This window comes from Marmota flaviventris, chromosome X (assembly GCF_047511675.1).
Source record: "Marmota flaviventris isolate mMarFla1 chromosome X, mMarFla1.hap1, whole genome shotgun sequence".
NCBI classification, from domain to species: Eukaryota; Metazoa; Chordata; class Mammalia; order Rodentia; family Sciuridae; genus Marmota; species Marmota flaviventris.
In genome coordinates, this window is record NC_092518.1 from 133,241,362 (window position 1) to 133,255,763 (window position 14,402).

Here is a 14,402-nt window from a genome sequence, read left to right on the forward strand (position 1 = left end):
GGTCCCTGAGAGAATGCAGTGACACAGCCCCAAGAGAGTCTTCTCTGGTTTCTGCTCTCACAGTCACTTCCAAGCCTTTAAGTGGAAGTCTCTCCCTCCCATCTCAGCACCCTCCTCCTCTCCACAGGGGCCCTTTCTGGTGCTCTGTCCCACTCCTGTCCTCCCAGAGCTGCCAATACATGTTTGCTAAAGGGCAGCCAATAACTCAGGGCTTTGTCATCAGCCAGAGTGTACCCCTTACCCAAGGGATGGTCCTGCTGGAGCCACCAGAGGAGGCTGTCTCATCTGCCTTTGCCTACCTCCTCTCATTCTGGAGCCAGGGCCTCAGGACAGGGAGGGAAGCCAATGACCCCAGGGAGCCCACCCCACTATAGAAAGCCAAGAAGGGGGCACAACCTGAATGTACTGGACGAGGGAGGCCCTGGTCCCCTAGGACATGCTCTCGTACTCAAAGCTCTTCTGTCCTCATGAGGGGAGTGGGGATGGCCTGGTGCCCCATCTCCTAGCCAGGGGCAAAAAAACCAGTTTCACAACCTGTTCCAGGTAGCATCTAGTGACCCCCCTGAGCTTCACTTCCCCAACAGGAATGTGGGGTAGTAAGAGGAGAAATTGAACAGTAACACGGAGCTCAGAATAGGTGCTCAGGAAGATTGGGGATCCTTCTATTTTTTAATGTAAATGTGTGTGAGAGTGAATGAGTATGCCTGAGCCAACGTGTGTGAGTGTGAGAGAATGTCTATAAGTGTGTGTGTGTGTAAACCTCTGCTCACACAGAGAAGTGCCAGGGGCTTGGCTCTGACTCCCTGCAATGCCAGTGCTCATGGGCTTTCCACAGAACCAGCTGCTTCCTGTGGGAGGGGGCAGGCTATAGCAATTGTGACTGTCCTCTGGCCCTTGGGAGGGGGAGCAGTATCTTTCTGTCGTTGAGATATCTGGCACAGTGACAGCTCCTCAAAAGAGGCGTTCCCTAGCTCCAGCACAATCTTTTGTTGCCCCCGATCAATGGATCAGTGGTCTCCCATGGCCCTTACCAACTGTGGGGGCAGTCAGTCAGCCTGCCACTACCTTTTATAGAATCCTTGCTGTGTCCCCAGCACCCAGACCAGCACCCAGGACACCGTAGGATCCTCTGTATCCTCCCACCCTCATGTGTGTCCACACAGGGGGGGGGGGGGGGAGAGAGAGAGAGAGAGAGAGAAATGCTGATATGCTGCCTGGGGACAAGTCCCTTCCCTTTTCCACACGCTCAGCCTCAGCCCCATCCTGGGTCCCCAACCTGAGTATGCCCACTGCTCACAGATCACAGCAAAGACCGAATCTGGAGTCAGAGGACTCTGCTGTCACTGGAACTGGGAAGCTCTAAAGACTAGTGGCAGAAGCTAGTCCCAGGGACACACACTTTGGTGTATTTGCCCATGTATGTGAAAGTATATGTCAGTTGGGACAGGTGGTTGTCTGCACTGCAGTTTCTCTGTGTGTCTGTCGCCACTTGTGTCATCAGATGTGTGTGGCTGGTGTGTCTCTCTGGATGTCCATCTGTGTTCAGTCTCCCTGTGTGTCCTGCAAAACGATGTTCATGAGATAACCTTCCTGGGTCACAGACTTTAAGAATTTGTTGTAAGCTCCAGCTTCTTTCTGGGAAAGCATTTGGATGTCTGCATTCCCAATACAGACAGTGTCAGAGGACCAGCAACCCCTTGGAGTCCACCTGGGGCTCAAGGACCCCATGCTACAAGTCAGTTCACCCAGCTCCATGCCCCATTTTACTGTTGGGAAAATGCATTCAGAGGGCAGGGGATCTTGAGAGGCAGTGGCAGCCTGGACTTCCAGTCGCATGCTTGGGGTACTTTCTCTGTACTTGCAGGTGGTGGTAAGCGCCCCCCCCCCCCAGTTTCCAGCTGATCCCACCCCCACTGGGCCAGTGCCCTTTGGGGGGGCAATGTCAGGCTAGGAAGGACGAGCAACCACTCGCATCCTGGGGGCACAAGGGCACGCACTGGACGCGAGGCTCCAGAGCCCGGTGTCCCCTGCGCGGTGCACCGGTGCACCGCCCCCCGCGCCCGCTCCCTCCTCCCTTCTCCTCCTCCTCCTCCTCCTCCTCCTCCTCCTCTTCCACCGGCTCCCTCCCTCCCCCACCCTCTCCCTCCCTCCCTCCGCTCTCAGAGCTGCGGCTGGAGCCGAGCGCGCCGCGTCGCCCGCCGCCGCCGGTGCGGAGCGTGGGGAGCACTCGGCCGCAGCCGTCGCCCGCCGCGGAGGGTGCTGCTCCGCGCCGCTGGCCAGGCCGCCCTGTGCCCGGGCCTTTCCGTCCTTGGAGCGGATTGTTGCCCGCCGGGCGCCCGCCTAGAGCGACAGCACTCGCCAGAGCTGAGGCCGCGGTGGCGGCTGTGCCCATGCCCGGGTAAGTGGTGCCCAGGGCGCACGGGCGCAGGCGAGGTGGGCGCGGGCGGGGGCGGGAGGGCAGCCCAGCAGGTGGCGCGGCTGCAGGTGGGGGGACGCAGGTCTGCTGCTGAGGCACCTGCGCCCAACGTCAGGCCTGCGTGTCCTTGCCGCACCACGGCCGCGCGTCACCCCGGGGCCCCGGGGCTGGCAGGCAGCGCCCCACACCCGCACCTTGCGCCCCGCATCCCGCGCGCACGCGCATCTGCGTCTGGGGAACAAGGCCGCTGGGGGCTGCGGGCGAGGGCTCAGGGCGGGCACAGCCAGGGGCGCAGGGCCTGGGCCAGGAGCCCCGCCGGTGAGCACGCACCTTCCAGGAGCCTCGCGGCACCCCTCCCCCCGCCCCCCGCGCCCTCACACTGTGTCATCTTCCCCCCTCACACGTTCCCACACTGTCCCCCTGCACGCCCACATAGCTACCCAGCTGACCCCGCTGCTGGCATGGACAGTGCCTAAGGCAGGCGGCCCCTGGCCACACTTGGGTAGTGCCTTCTCCATCCCTCCACGGAGGATTGTTTCCCCCCTTCTCACCTGTGTGACCTTGGCCAGAGGGCTTCTGCATAGGGGGCCTCAGTGTTCTGAAAAGTGAAAGCTCCAGGCGTAGGGTTCTGGAATTCTGAGCCGCTGGTGCAGCATCTCCTAAAGCCTGGGGAGACCCACCCCTCTCTCTAGGACCTGGTCTCCTTCCTTCTGCTGGCTTACTGCAGGGCTTAGTGGCCTGACCAGCCAAGGAGGAGTGGAAGGTAGGGTGGGGGGCCTGATGCCTGGGCAGAGCAGCCCAGGAAGGAATCTTGGAGAATCCTCGGAGAGGTTTAGGAGAGAGTGTGCAAACACCACTTGCTGTCTTACCTGCTCCAAGGGCAGTCCCCTCCACGAGATGCTTGCCACTTCCTGGGCTGGGTGGGGGAGTGAAGCCACCCCATCTTTCACAGATGAGGCCTTGGGGCTCTGACCTAAAGTGAGCCCCTGCCTGTTGCAGGATTAGTCCAGCCTGTCCCTAGATGGCTCCCATCTTCATCTCCCCTGGCTCCCTACAAGGACTTGAGCATCGGCTTGGAAGGTGCCCCCTGCACCTACTCCCCTCACTTAATCCACTAGCATTGCAACCCTCAAGCACAGTCATGACCTCTTCCTAATCTATGAGCATCTTAAGGCAGGGGCTTTCTCTTAACCTGCATGGGCTGCTCAAGTGCCCAGCACAGGCCTGGCAGAGTGGGCAGTAGTTTTCATACGGCACATTCATGACCTTGACCTCACTGAATCTGTAGACTCACCAGAGAATAAAGGCAAGGCCTGTATTTTTGTCCCCATTCTTCAGATGAGATGCTTGAAGCCCCAAGAGGGGTGGGAACTCAGCAGTGCATTGAGCACATGGGTGGAGGCCCCTTCTGTCTTGAGCAGGTGGCTGGGGACACTCCCGTGGACTTGGTGGGGAGGTATCCTAATAAGAAGCCAATCCCCTTCCTGAGCACCTACTACAGCCGAGCGTGGTTCTAAACATGTTCTTGGACTTCCATCTGAGTCTCACCTCAACCATATGTGTGAGCTGCTGTTCTCATCGGCCCCCTTTTCACAGATGGGGGAATCAAGGCCAGGTGGTTTGTGAAGAGAGCTAGGATGCAGAGGAGAGGCTGGGAGGCTGCCCAGGTCCCTAAGGGACTTGGCGTAGCAGAAGGACCAAGGGTGATATTATTACCCCTTGAGTTTGCATCTGAAGAGTGAGCCAGTCGAAAGGGGCTGGGCTTTGTGGTCCCAGACCATTGATTGTCCCTGCTACTAGCCTCCAGGAGGGGGAGGGCCAAGGACACAGCTAGTCTTGATCAGATCAACCTGGTGCATGCCCAGCACTGCCAGGTGGTTTGAGTGAAGGGGCAGGCATGCTCTGGCACAGAACAGGGGGGAAGGCAGGCAGATGGAAGTGGGATGGGTGTGGGAGGGGGCTCTGCACACAACCAGAAGGAGAGCCAGTCCTTTGGGGAAGGAAGCCCCCAAGGCTGAACGTGCTAGGGAGCACTCCAACAGCAGGCAGCGGAGATGCTGTAGCCAGCCCCAGGGGCAATAAGGGGAAGAGGAGGCTTGTAGGAGGCATCTTGGGCTCTAGTGACAGGCTCTCTGGGGTTTGGTGCCAGTTCTGTGCCTGATGGTCTTTGTGACCTTGGCCAAGTCCCTTCCCTGCTCCAGATCTAGAGACAGTGGAGGTGTGCCCTGCGGACTCTGCACTGACAATTCAGGATTTGGAGCTGGAGCTTTGGAGTGAGGCTGAATCCTTCCCAACCAAGCCGGAGAGGCCAGGTCTGGGAATCAGTGAGCACTCTCTAGTCCAGTCCAGACATGCAGCTGGAGGGTGCTGGGGTCAGCTGCAGAGGCCTCTCTGAGCATGAGTTGTAGAGAGGGGCCCCACGCTTCCTGGTAGGGGACAAGAGTGCCCCCGGGCCCCAGGGCTTCTGAGAGCTGAGCTCAAATGGGACTCTTGGAGCCAGCACAGTCAGACCCAGCTTCCTCTGGACATTTGCACCTCCTCCCCCACCTCATAGAGCAAGTCATCAGCACACCTGTACTCCCTTTTGATCTTATACTTATGGCTCATATATTTCATTGATGGCTGCTGTCTGCATCAGAGTTTACCCATAAAGTAATGTCAATAATGACAGTAATAATAACAGCAGTCACCTTGTGCCATACTGGTTTAAGTTTTTCACAAACATCTCCTCACTTAATTGAAACAATAATCAAATGAAGCAAGTGTTGGTATTATCCGCATTTTACAGCTGGTCACATGAGACCCAGAGAAGTTAGAGAGTTTAGGTAATTTGCTCAAGGTCGCACAGCCAGTAGGTGGTAAAGTCAGGATTGCAACATAGCAGTTGGGCCCCTGAGTCTGCTCCCTGCCTGTAGCCACTTGTTCTCTAGAAGTTTGTCTCTAGAAGTGTGCTAAACTTGGCAGAAGGGGGCATTATGCACTCGCTGGAGCTGAATGTCCAAGGAACCCTGCTGGGGTGAGGCTAGGGATTCTTTTGAAAACCTTGCAGCTCAGAAGCTGAAATACCAGCATCCCCACCCCTATCTTCCCACTGAAAGATCAAAGGTGATTTCTACCCAACCCAAAGTAAGCTCCTATGACCTCTTCAGGGCACCCCTAAGAAGTAGCAGTTCATAGATGGGCACCTGGGCTGTGACACGAGGCAGATCTTCAATCTAAGCACCCATGAGCCCCACCAGTGCCATCCCCAGCAACACCCCAGGCTAAGCATGGCAGGCAGAGATCTGGGCCACGCAGATGGCTCCTCCCTGTCCCCTGTCATTTCCCAGCTCCTCACTGTACTTCTCTTCCCTGCCCTGGCTAGGCTGGCAGAAGCCAGGCCAACCGTGCCTGGCTGGAAAGCCCTCCCCTGCCTGAGCACCTTCTGTTGGGTGGGTGGTGCTGGCAGTGGGCCCGGAAGCAGCCTGGGGAGAAGGGTCTGAGCCACACATCACCAGGACAGAGGGAAGAAGGCTCTCAGATCTAGGGGATTTTGGGCATCTGGACAGCGCAAGGTTGAGAAGGGGATAAGTCCAAGGTCACAAAGCTGAGTAGATGGCAAAACCCAAACCAGAGCCACAGGGCATGGACAAAAACATTGAGGCTCAGGGGCTCTTGGGGCTGGTGGGAGGACTCTCTGTGAGCACAAGTGGTTTCCAGAGACTTAGGTCCAAACCCAAGTTGTGCAAAGAGGTCTTGAGTCTGCTTCTGTTGTGCTGAGGTGGGTCCCTCAGCTCAAATGAGTTCTTCCTTGAGCCTGTGGACTTAAGGCACTTTCTAGAGCTGCATTGTCCTATGTAGTAGCTATAGCCACAAGTCAGTCACAACTTAAAGTAAAATTACAAATTTTGTTCCTTAGTTGCATGACCATATTTCAAGTGCTCAGTATCCACAGTGGCCAGTGGCCACCATATGGGATGGTGCAGGTAGAGAATTTTCCAAAATGTACTATCTATGTCACCACTTCAGTGAAAATGAAGGGTTGATTCCTCCCATGGATCCTGAAGTCACCCTCAAGGCCACTCTCCTGTGGCATATGGTCACTGATGGTCTGAATTTGGCCAGACCCCATGGTCAGGCTCCCCTAGGTAATCACCCAGAAGAGAAGCCCTCAAGGAATTCTGGGTGCTCATGGGCATTTGAAAAAGTGTCCTGTGATTGGCCAGGCTCTGATCTGAGCACTTGACAACTGGGGGAAACAAGGTGCTTGGGTAAGTTGCCTTTCAGAATGAATGTACCCCTCATCAGAATGTGGCCTGCCATGCCAGGGTCCACATCATATGGGTGTGATGACCACTGGGGATTCTGGCCCTTAGTCATTCAACCATATTTATAGGGGCCCATGCCCTGTGTTAGTTCTGTGTATACAATGGAAAGGAAAAAGCAAAATGTACTTCCTGCAGCAAAGGAAGTACACTTTGCTAAGTGTTCATCTATGGCAACCAAATACAAGTGCTGGGGTCAGAAGGATGCGTTGAGACCTTGAGGCCAGGCAGCGTCTTCCAGGGCTCAGGCCCCCACAGCACCCTCACTGGCCCAACAACCCAGATTCAGCCAGACAGTCCTGACCCCTTACTCCTCAATGGCCACATATGGCTGGTGCCTGCCATATCAGACAGTACTGAGACCTTGCACAGATCCTGAAGCCACTCCTAAGCCACTCCCCCGTGGCACCTTGAAAGGGAGTAGGTGAAGGAGTTGCAGATGCCTCAGGGCAGCCCGCCCATCCCCTGGGGAGTCTGGGGCTGGCGGGAGGACTCTCTGTGAGAGTCAGTAGAGCCAGCTTGTTGGCATCAAGATCCAGAGTTGTGCTCCCCAAGGGCTGGCCCAGATGCCCAGACACCCATGGAGAGGGAGGCATCCTTCCAGGCACAGCCTGACAGGCCATGGGGATGCCAGGCCTGGCCTCAAGCTGACTCCAGCAGTCCTCCCATGTCCAGCTTGGTCCTGATTAGGTCCTGCCATGTACCCAACATGCTGCCAGAGCTTGAGAAAGAGCAGGGAAGAGTTAGGGCTGGGGTGCAGCCTCAGAAGCGGCCCAGGTCACCCCCCCGCAGATGGGCAAGGCAGTGTTTTTTAAAAAATAATGTTGATTTCTTCCTATTAAAAATAGGAAGCATTATAAAAATAATACTTTTACTGGAAACAGTGGCACATGCCTATAATCCCAGACACTAAGGAAGTAAAACAAGAAGATTCCAAGTTCAATGCCAGCCTGGGCAACATCGTGAGACTCTAGCTCAAAATAAAAAATAAAAAGGACTGGGGATATAGCTCTGTGATAAAACACCCTGGGTTCAATAGCCAGCACCAAAAATATTAATAATAATGATGGTGATGCTCTTAACATGCATGCTCTTTATAGAATACTCACACAGAGACGTCAAAAACATAGAACCTCCCCAAGTCCAATCCCCAAAATGTAAGCTACTGTTTTCATTTTATTGAACTTGTTTCTGCTCCCTTTTCTTTGCATAACCTATTTATTTTCACATTACTGTAATTATACCATGGGCTCAATTGTGTAATCTAGTTTTTACTTCACATAAGCATTTTCTTTATTAATATAATCCCTTCCTAAAAGAACATTTTTTTCAAAATGGATATAGTTTAATTATAGTTTAATTTTTAAAAGATTATGAAAGCAGTAAGTACTTATTGCAAAAATGAAGAATGAACTTGAGTCGTGCAACGAAGAAACTCCAAATGATCACTCACTCATTTGACAGTTATTTATCAAGCACCCAGGCTACATCAGGGCAGTTCTCAGTAATTACAATTTTTAATGGCTGAATAGTATTCTCTCAAGAGATCCTAATTCACTTAATTATTTGGCTATTTTTGGAAATCCAGGCAGTCAAATTTGTTTCGCCCTTATACACAAGGCTCTGCTAAGCATCTTGGTGCGGAACGCTCACCCTGTCCTGAGGAGAGTACCCAGACACAAGACTGTTCTGCCAAGTCACTATCCAAAGGGGCTGTTTGAGTGTGCCAGAAGGACTCGCGTATGCACCCTTGCCAGCATTAGGTATTACAATCAAATAACCTGCCATAAGTATCTAGGTCAGCAAATATCTCCTTTAGTTTGTGTTTCTTTAATTGCAAGTGACAGTGAGCATTTTTCCATGTTTATAAATTATATCTTTTCTTTTAAGTGAATTACCTGTTCCTATACCCAATTTACTGATGACTTAGTGTTTCTCCTTTGGGGTTGAATGAACTGTAGACATGAAAAATAGCAACAATTTAATATCTTTGTTGCCAAAAAAAAAGTTTAACCTCTTTGTTCTTTGACTTTTCTCTCATGTAAAAGGTAAACATTTTTTGTCACAATGTCTTGTGGTTTCTTCCATTGCTTCTGGGCTTACAAAATCCCTTATGGAAATTTGTGCGCTTTCCACCTGTGTGTGTGCATATGTCTGTGTGTAGTTTGCATGTTTAAGATGTTTAAATCTTTAACCCAGCAGTCAGCAACTTCTTTTGCAAGGGCCAGACAGTAAATATTTTCTATTTTGTGGGCCACATGGTCACTGACTCAAGGACTAGACTCTGCCTGAAAGCATGAAAGTAGCCACAGATAATAAGATACATAAATGAATGTGTGTGGCTGTGTGCCAATAAAACTTTATTCACAAGCACACTTGGCTGCTGGATTAGGCCTTTGGGCTGTAGTTGCCAAACTGTTTAACTCAAAGGAGATTTGTATTGGGGAAGTATGAGGTGAAGGAGGTAAGGTGTGTCCTTTGCCACTTGTCCCCATTTCCTTAATCAAATTAGTCGTCTCCTGGAGGAAGGTCCCCCTTCCTCCCTCCTCCCAAAATCAAGCACTCTGGACATCTTTGGAGTTCCTGAGCAGCAGGAACTCCAAAGTGTCCCCACAGGGCCAGGTGGCAGCTGGCTCAGCAGACCCCGTGTGTTTGCCCAGAGTAGGTAGGACAGGCAGAGGTGTTGGCCTCTTTGCTCCTCTTTTAGGGAGGTGCTGAATGAAGGTGTTTGAAAAAGAACTGCCACATCTTCTTTATTCGACTCACCTGGGAACCGTCAGTCCCTGGACTATCTCAACACTCTGAATTCTTTGCACTCTGGCATTTTTGACACAAACCTGAAACCGGGTTAAGACATGCAGAGTGGCAGGCTTGTTGCTGAACCAACATTTGCACGGATGGCTGGCCAGGGGCATGATGGTGGCACAGGGCATGAAAGAGAGGGGAGGAGCTTTTTCTCCAGATTAGACCAGCCCTGCTGAAACCACTGATGCCCTCAGAGCACAGCAGGACAATATAGCTAGCCCCACTTCCCTGGCAAGGCAAGGGTTCTGGGCCATACCCCAGGCCTCTGATTGCCTCGCCAGTTACAGGGGACCTTGCCTACCTGCTCTCCCATGGGCCTCAGCTACATTTCTCTTGGGAGAATCCAAAACCAGACATACCATATTTGGGTGTGGAGTCACAGGCCTGGGAGGGATGGCTGTGACCCAGAGGTAGCTGGTCTGGGTTCCTCTGGCTCCTGGGGTCTCTGAATACTGCTGTAAGTGGGAGGCAGAGTCTGTCCTCTGTGCCCCTCCCACCCAGCCTGGGACTCATCTGCCCACAACTCAGTGACCAGCAGTTGGGCCTTTGCTCTTAGAGACCTCTGCCCTGAAGAGCAGATCAAAAGTGTCTCCCTGTAATGTGTCCTTTGGAGCAAAGGGTAAGAGTGGGCTGCCCTAGAGGCTGCTGCCCAGGATCCCTATCCTGACAGCCCCCAGAGAGACCCACATGGCTGCACTTGTAGGTGAGACAGGGAAGCACTCAGACCCCACATTGGTGTTTCATCATGACATGAGATGGAGCCCCCCAACCCTAGTCCTTCTGGGTACCCCAGACCCTGCATGAGATTTGTGGTGCAAAGCTCAGTCTGTGTGATTCAGATGGCATCCAGACCCTTGGCGACCTTCAGGTCTTGCCATTGCAGCCAGTTGGGGTTGGCAAGGATGCTGGAGCAGGTCCTGGTAGCCTTTCAGGTGACCCTCCCTGGGCTGCAGCTTCTGAGGCATCCTCTTTCGGGGGCGTTGTTGGCCACTGGCTCTTCCTCTGTTGCTGCATTTGACAGCGGGCATCTGGCCTTGGTTAGCCTGGAGAAGTGGCACCAAGGCTTTGTTGTGCTAGTTCTTTGTGTCTGGGTCACAGAAGGGCAGCAAGACTTGTCTCCCATCTTTAGCCTGAACTGGACTTTTCTGTCTCCACTCCCTGCCTTACTCATCCCCTTCCAAGAGTACCATGGTCAAGGACTTTTCTAAGGGCTCAGAGTGGCCTGGTACCAGGGAAAGTGAGCTTCCAGACCCCCATCCTGTGTGCTCAGAGTTCCATGTAGTTCACCTAGTGAATTCTTTCTCTACTTTGTGTTGACTTTCTACCATCAGTCAGGTCACAAAAGGGACACAAAGAGGCTAATTTGCAATCAGTTGGAGAGAGCTGGGGGCTCACACAGCTCTAGCCCCTGACCTTCTCTCCAATGAATGCCCCCAGCCTGTCCCCTCAGACCTCAGACTGTTTCCAGAAAACAGCAATCACCTCCCCCTACCACACATACCAGGCTCACTCTGGGCCCTGTGGAGCCCAGGCTCCCAGAGGACCCAAGTGTGAACTGGTAGTCTCCTTAACTAGTCACTGCCTGTCCTGACTGGAAGGACTCAGCCTATGGCCTGCAGCCCCCATGGCCTCCAGCTGTCTGTAATTTCCTTAATTACCTGTTTACTTGGCGGCTTCCGTCCTTGGAGCTGACTGTGGGATCAGAAGCTGGCAGGGGCAAACACCGTGGTACCTCGGACAGAGCTGGGGACACTTGGGTACCTCTTATCCTAGCCACGTGTTCTCTGGCTTTGAAAGGCCAGAGGACAGGGACCTGGCCCTCTTAGAGCCAGACACAAGATCTTGGCCCCTTTGTGAGCTGGCGTCTTCCACAGAGGCCAGCCACAGTGTTCCTGGGTCCCCTTGCCTCTCCGGAGAGCACAGACTGGCCAGGGCACCTCTGCCATCAGGGCAGGAGAGGCGTGGGGCCAGCGTGTGCGGAGCGCGTGCGGGGGCGGGGCACAGGGCTGGCTTGGTCTCCTGCTGCAATGCAGCTCTCTGCCGGCACAGCTCGCTGTAATTGGATAATTAGTGTCATTACGCTTCCTGCCCATCAGCTTCTCCAGCTCCTGCTCCCTCGCTCTCCCTTTCTCTAGCTCCCGCCTTCCCTGGCAGAAAACAAATGAACGTTCGTTCGCTCCTTCTGCATGGAGTCACGGCCCCAGTAATGATACTTCAAGGCCCCAGCCTGAGTGGGGCTTCCAACTTTTCTCTGGGGCCCAGGGCCACCCAGCACTGTGAGGGCCACCTGTGTGGGAGTTTTGACTTCTCCCTGTCCTAGGTAGCCCAGAGTGAATAAATAGAATGTTCTAGCCTCACGGATGGAACCTGGCTCTGCCCTATGAACTCTGGGATTCGACTGGTCTAGGATTCAGAGCAGGCAGAGGGAGGGGAAGGTACAATGAGGTGACCCAGAAGGGATCACATGGCCAGGCTTCTCTGACTCCAGCGCCTGCACTCCCAAGCCCTGAGGTTTACAGGAACAGATTTCCTGTCCAGTCACTTTATTGAACTCTTTTTTAATTGGTTCTAATCATGTGTTCATTGCTTTCTGGGATTTTCGGGGCAGTTACTTGGCAGAGGAACCGCATAGAATCCTCTGCAGCCAGACCACCTGAGTTTACCTCAGCCTCTGCTCCTTGCTGCCTGTATGTCCTTGAGTAAACCTCTTAACCTTTCTGTGCCTTGCCTGCTTCAGCTCTACAGTGGGCATAATCATTCATTGCCATAGAGGCCTAGTGTAGTGCTGCCCTGGGCTTCAGGGCAGACAGAGGGAGGGGATGATGGGGTGACCCAGGAGGGGAAGCAGGACAGGACTAATGGACTCAACAAAGAGCACTGTCATGGCTGGTCGTTCTAGCACACGCCTGTAATCCTAGCTTCTTGGGAGGCTGAGGCAGGAGATCACAAGTTCAAGGCCAGCCTCAGAAACTTAGTAAGACCCTGCCTCAAGATAAAATTAAAAAGGGTTAGGGATGTGGCTCAGTGGTAGGAAGCTTGCCTAGAATACACAAGGTGCTAGATTCAATCCACAGTACACCCCACCCAAAGAGCACTGTCATGGTTCCTTTTCCTGGAGGCTCACACCACCCTGTACACAGAGCAAAGTGCCTGGTGAGGCTTGTTTGGTTTTTGTATTGTAGTAAAATACACCACTTAGGCAGATAGTCCAGTGACACAAAACTCATTCTCATCACTGTGCAAGCATCTGCACCATCCCTCTTCAGACTGGGTTCATCTTACCAAACCGAAACTCTAGTGCCCCTTCCCCCATCCCCTGGCACCCACTATTCTACTATCAGTCTCTGTGATTTTGGCTATTTTAGGGACTTCCTAGGAAAGCAGAGTCAGGCAGTATCTGTCCTTTTATGCCTGGCTCTTTTTGCTGAGCCTTATGTCTTCAAGGGGCATGTGCATTGTGAAGTGTCAGAATCCCCTTCCTTTTTAAGGCTGAATGATATTCCATTGTATGAATACACACAGTGTGTTTGTCCATTGATCTATCCCTGGACACCGTAATGCTGCTGTGAACGTGGCTGTCCAAGTATCTGTTCAAGTCTCTGCTTTCACTTCTTTTAGGGATGTCCCTAGAAGTAGCACTGCTGGAGGCTGTGGTAATTCGATGTTTAATTTTTTCAGGAACTGCCATACGGCTTTACACAGTGACTGCATCATTTAACATTCTATGGTGGGGCTTTCTTTTTTTATGATGGAACTTATTTTAACTGAAGAATTCGGGGCCTCCTCAGAGCCTCTGAAGGCAGACAAATGCATGGTCTCAAGCTTGGCTGGGCACTAGATATCCTTGGGGATAGCTTCCCACACTACCCCTTCAGGATGGGCAGCTCTGGGCCCAGGATCCTGTATTTTTAAAGTTCTCCAAAGACGGGAGGGGCCTATGCAGGGCTGGCATGGACTGTTCTAGATAAGACTGAAGTGCTTGGCCATCCATTAGATGTTTACCTACCCAAAAGCAGGGGTGGAATTGGGTAATGTCCCTGTCTCTGTCACCTCCAGGAATCTAGACTTAGGTTTCTCTGGACTCCAGAATCTTGCTTGGCTGGACCCTTGGTAGCAGGGACTCTGGAGTCTGTGCATGTGTCTTGGTACTGGGTGTGCAGGGCCCCTGTAGGGTGGCTGGCCAGCCCCTAGTGAATCTGCCAGGTGCCCTTGTTGTGCTTGCAGGTCCCCAAGGGACTGCCTTGCAGGGGCAGAGCTTTAGGTAGGTGGGTGTGTGTGTGAGTGGGGTGGGGGCACTATGGTGGCAGTTGACCCTTTTCTGTTGTTATTGTTTTTGCCCAAAGCTGTTCCCTGCTCAAGAGCCACTTGGCATGTGCACAGATTGTACCAGGAACGGGGGAGGAAGGAACGGAGCAGCAGGGGGCGGGGGAGCCTGTCCCTTTAAATCTGTTTTCTCGGTTTTATTTCCTTCTCTTCTCCCATCCTCCTCCCTCCACCAGTGCAAGTGGTGGGGCTGCGAGGGCCCAGAAGCTGCAGTGACGGTGCCTCTGAAATATTAATGAGGCTGTTCTCTGCCTGGCTCCTTCCCTCCCCCCTCCTGGGCTGCATGCAGGCCTTGTCCTTGGAACCCTCCTTGCCCCTCCCTGGTGGTCACCAAGGTGCAGCAGGCAGAGGGGAGGGGATGGGGTAGGCAGGAGGGAGGGGGCCTTTGGAGGGGAAGGGGTGTCAAGGGTTAAAGGAGTTTCCCTTGGGGTACACAGGCCAAGTCTGTACCTGTCCCGACCACACCAGGTCCAGGAGAAGGCAGGGCAGTTACTAGTCAGGGTCCCCTCCTCCCATACCTTCTCTCCAGTTGCTCCCTACCTGGTTTCCAAAGC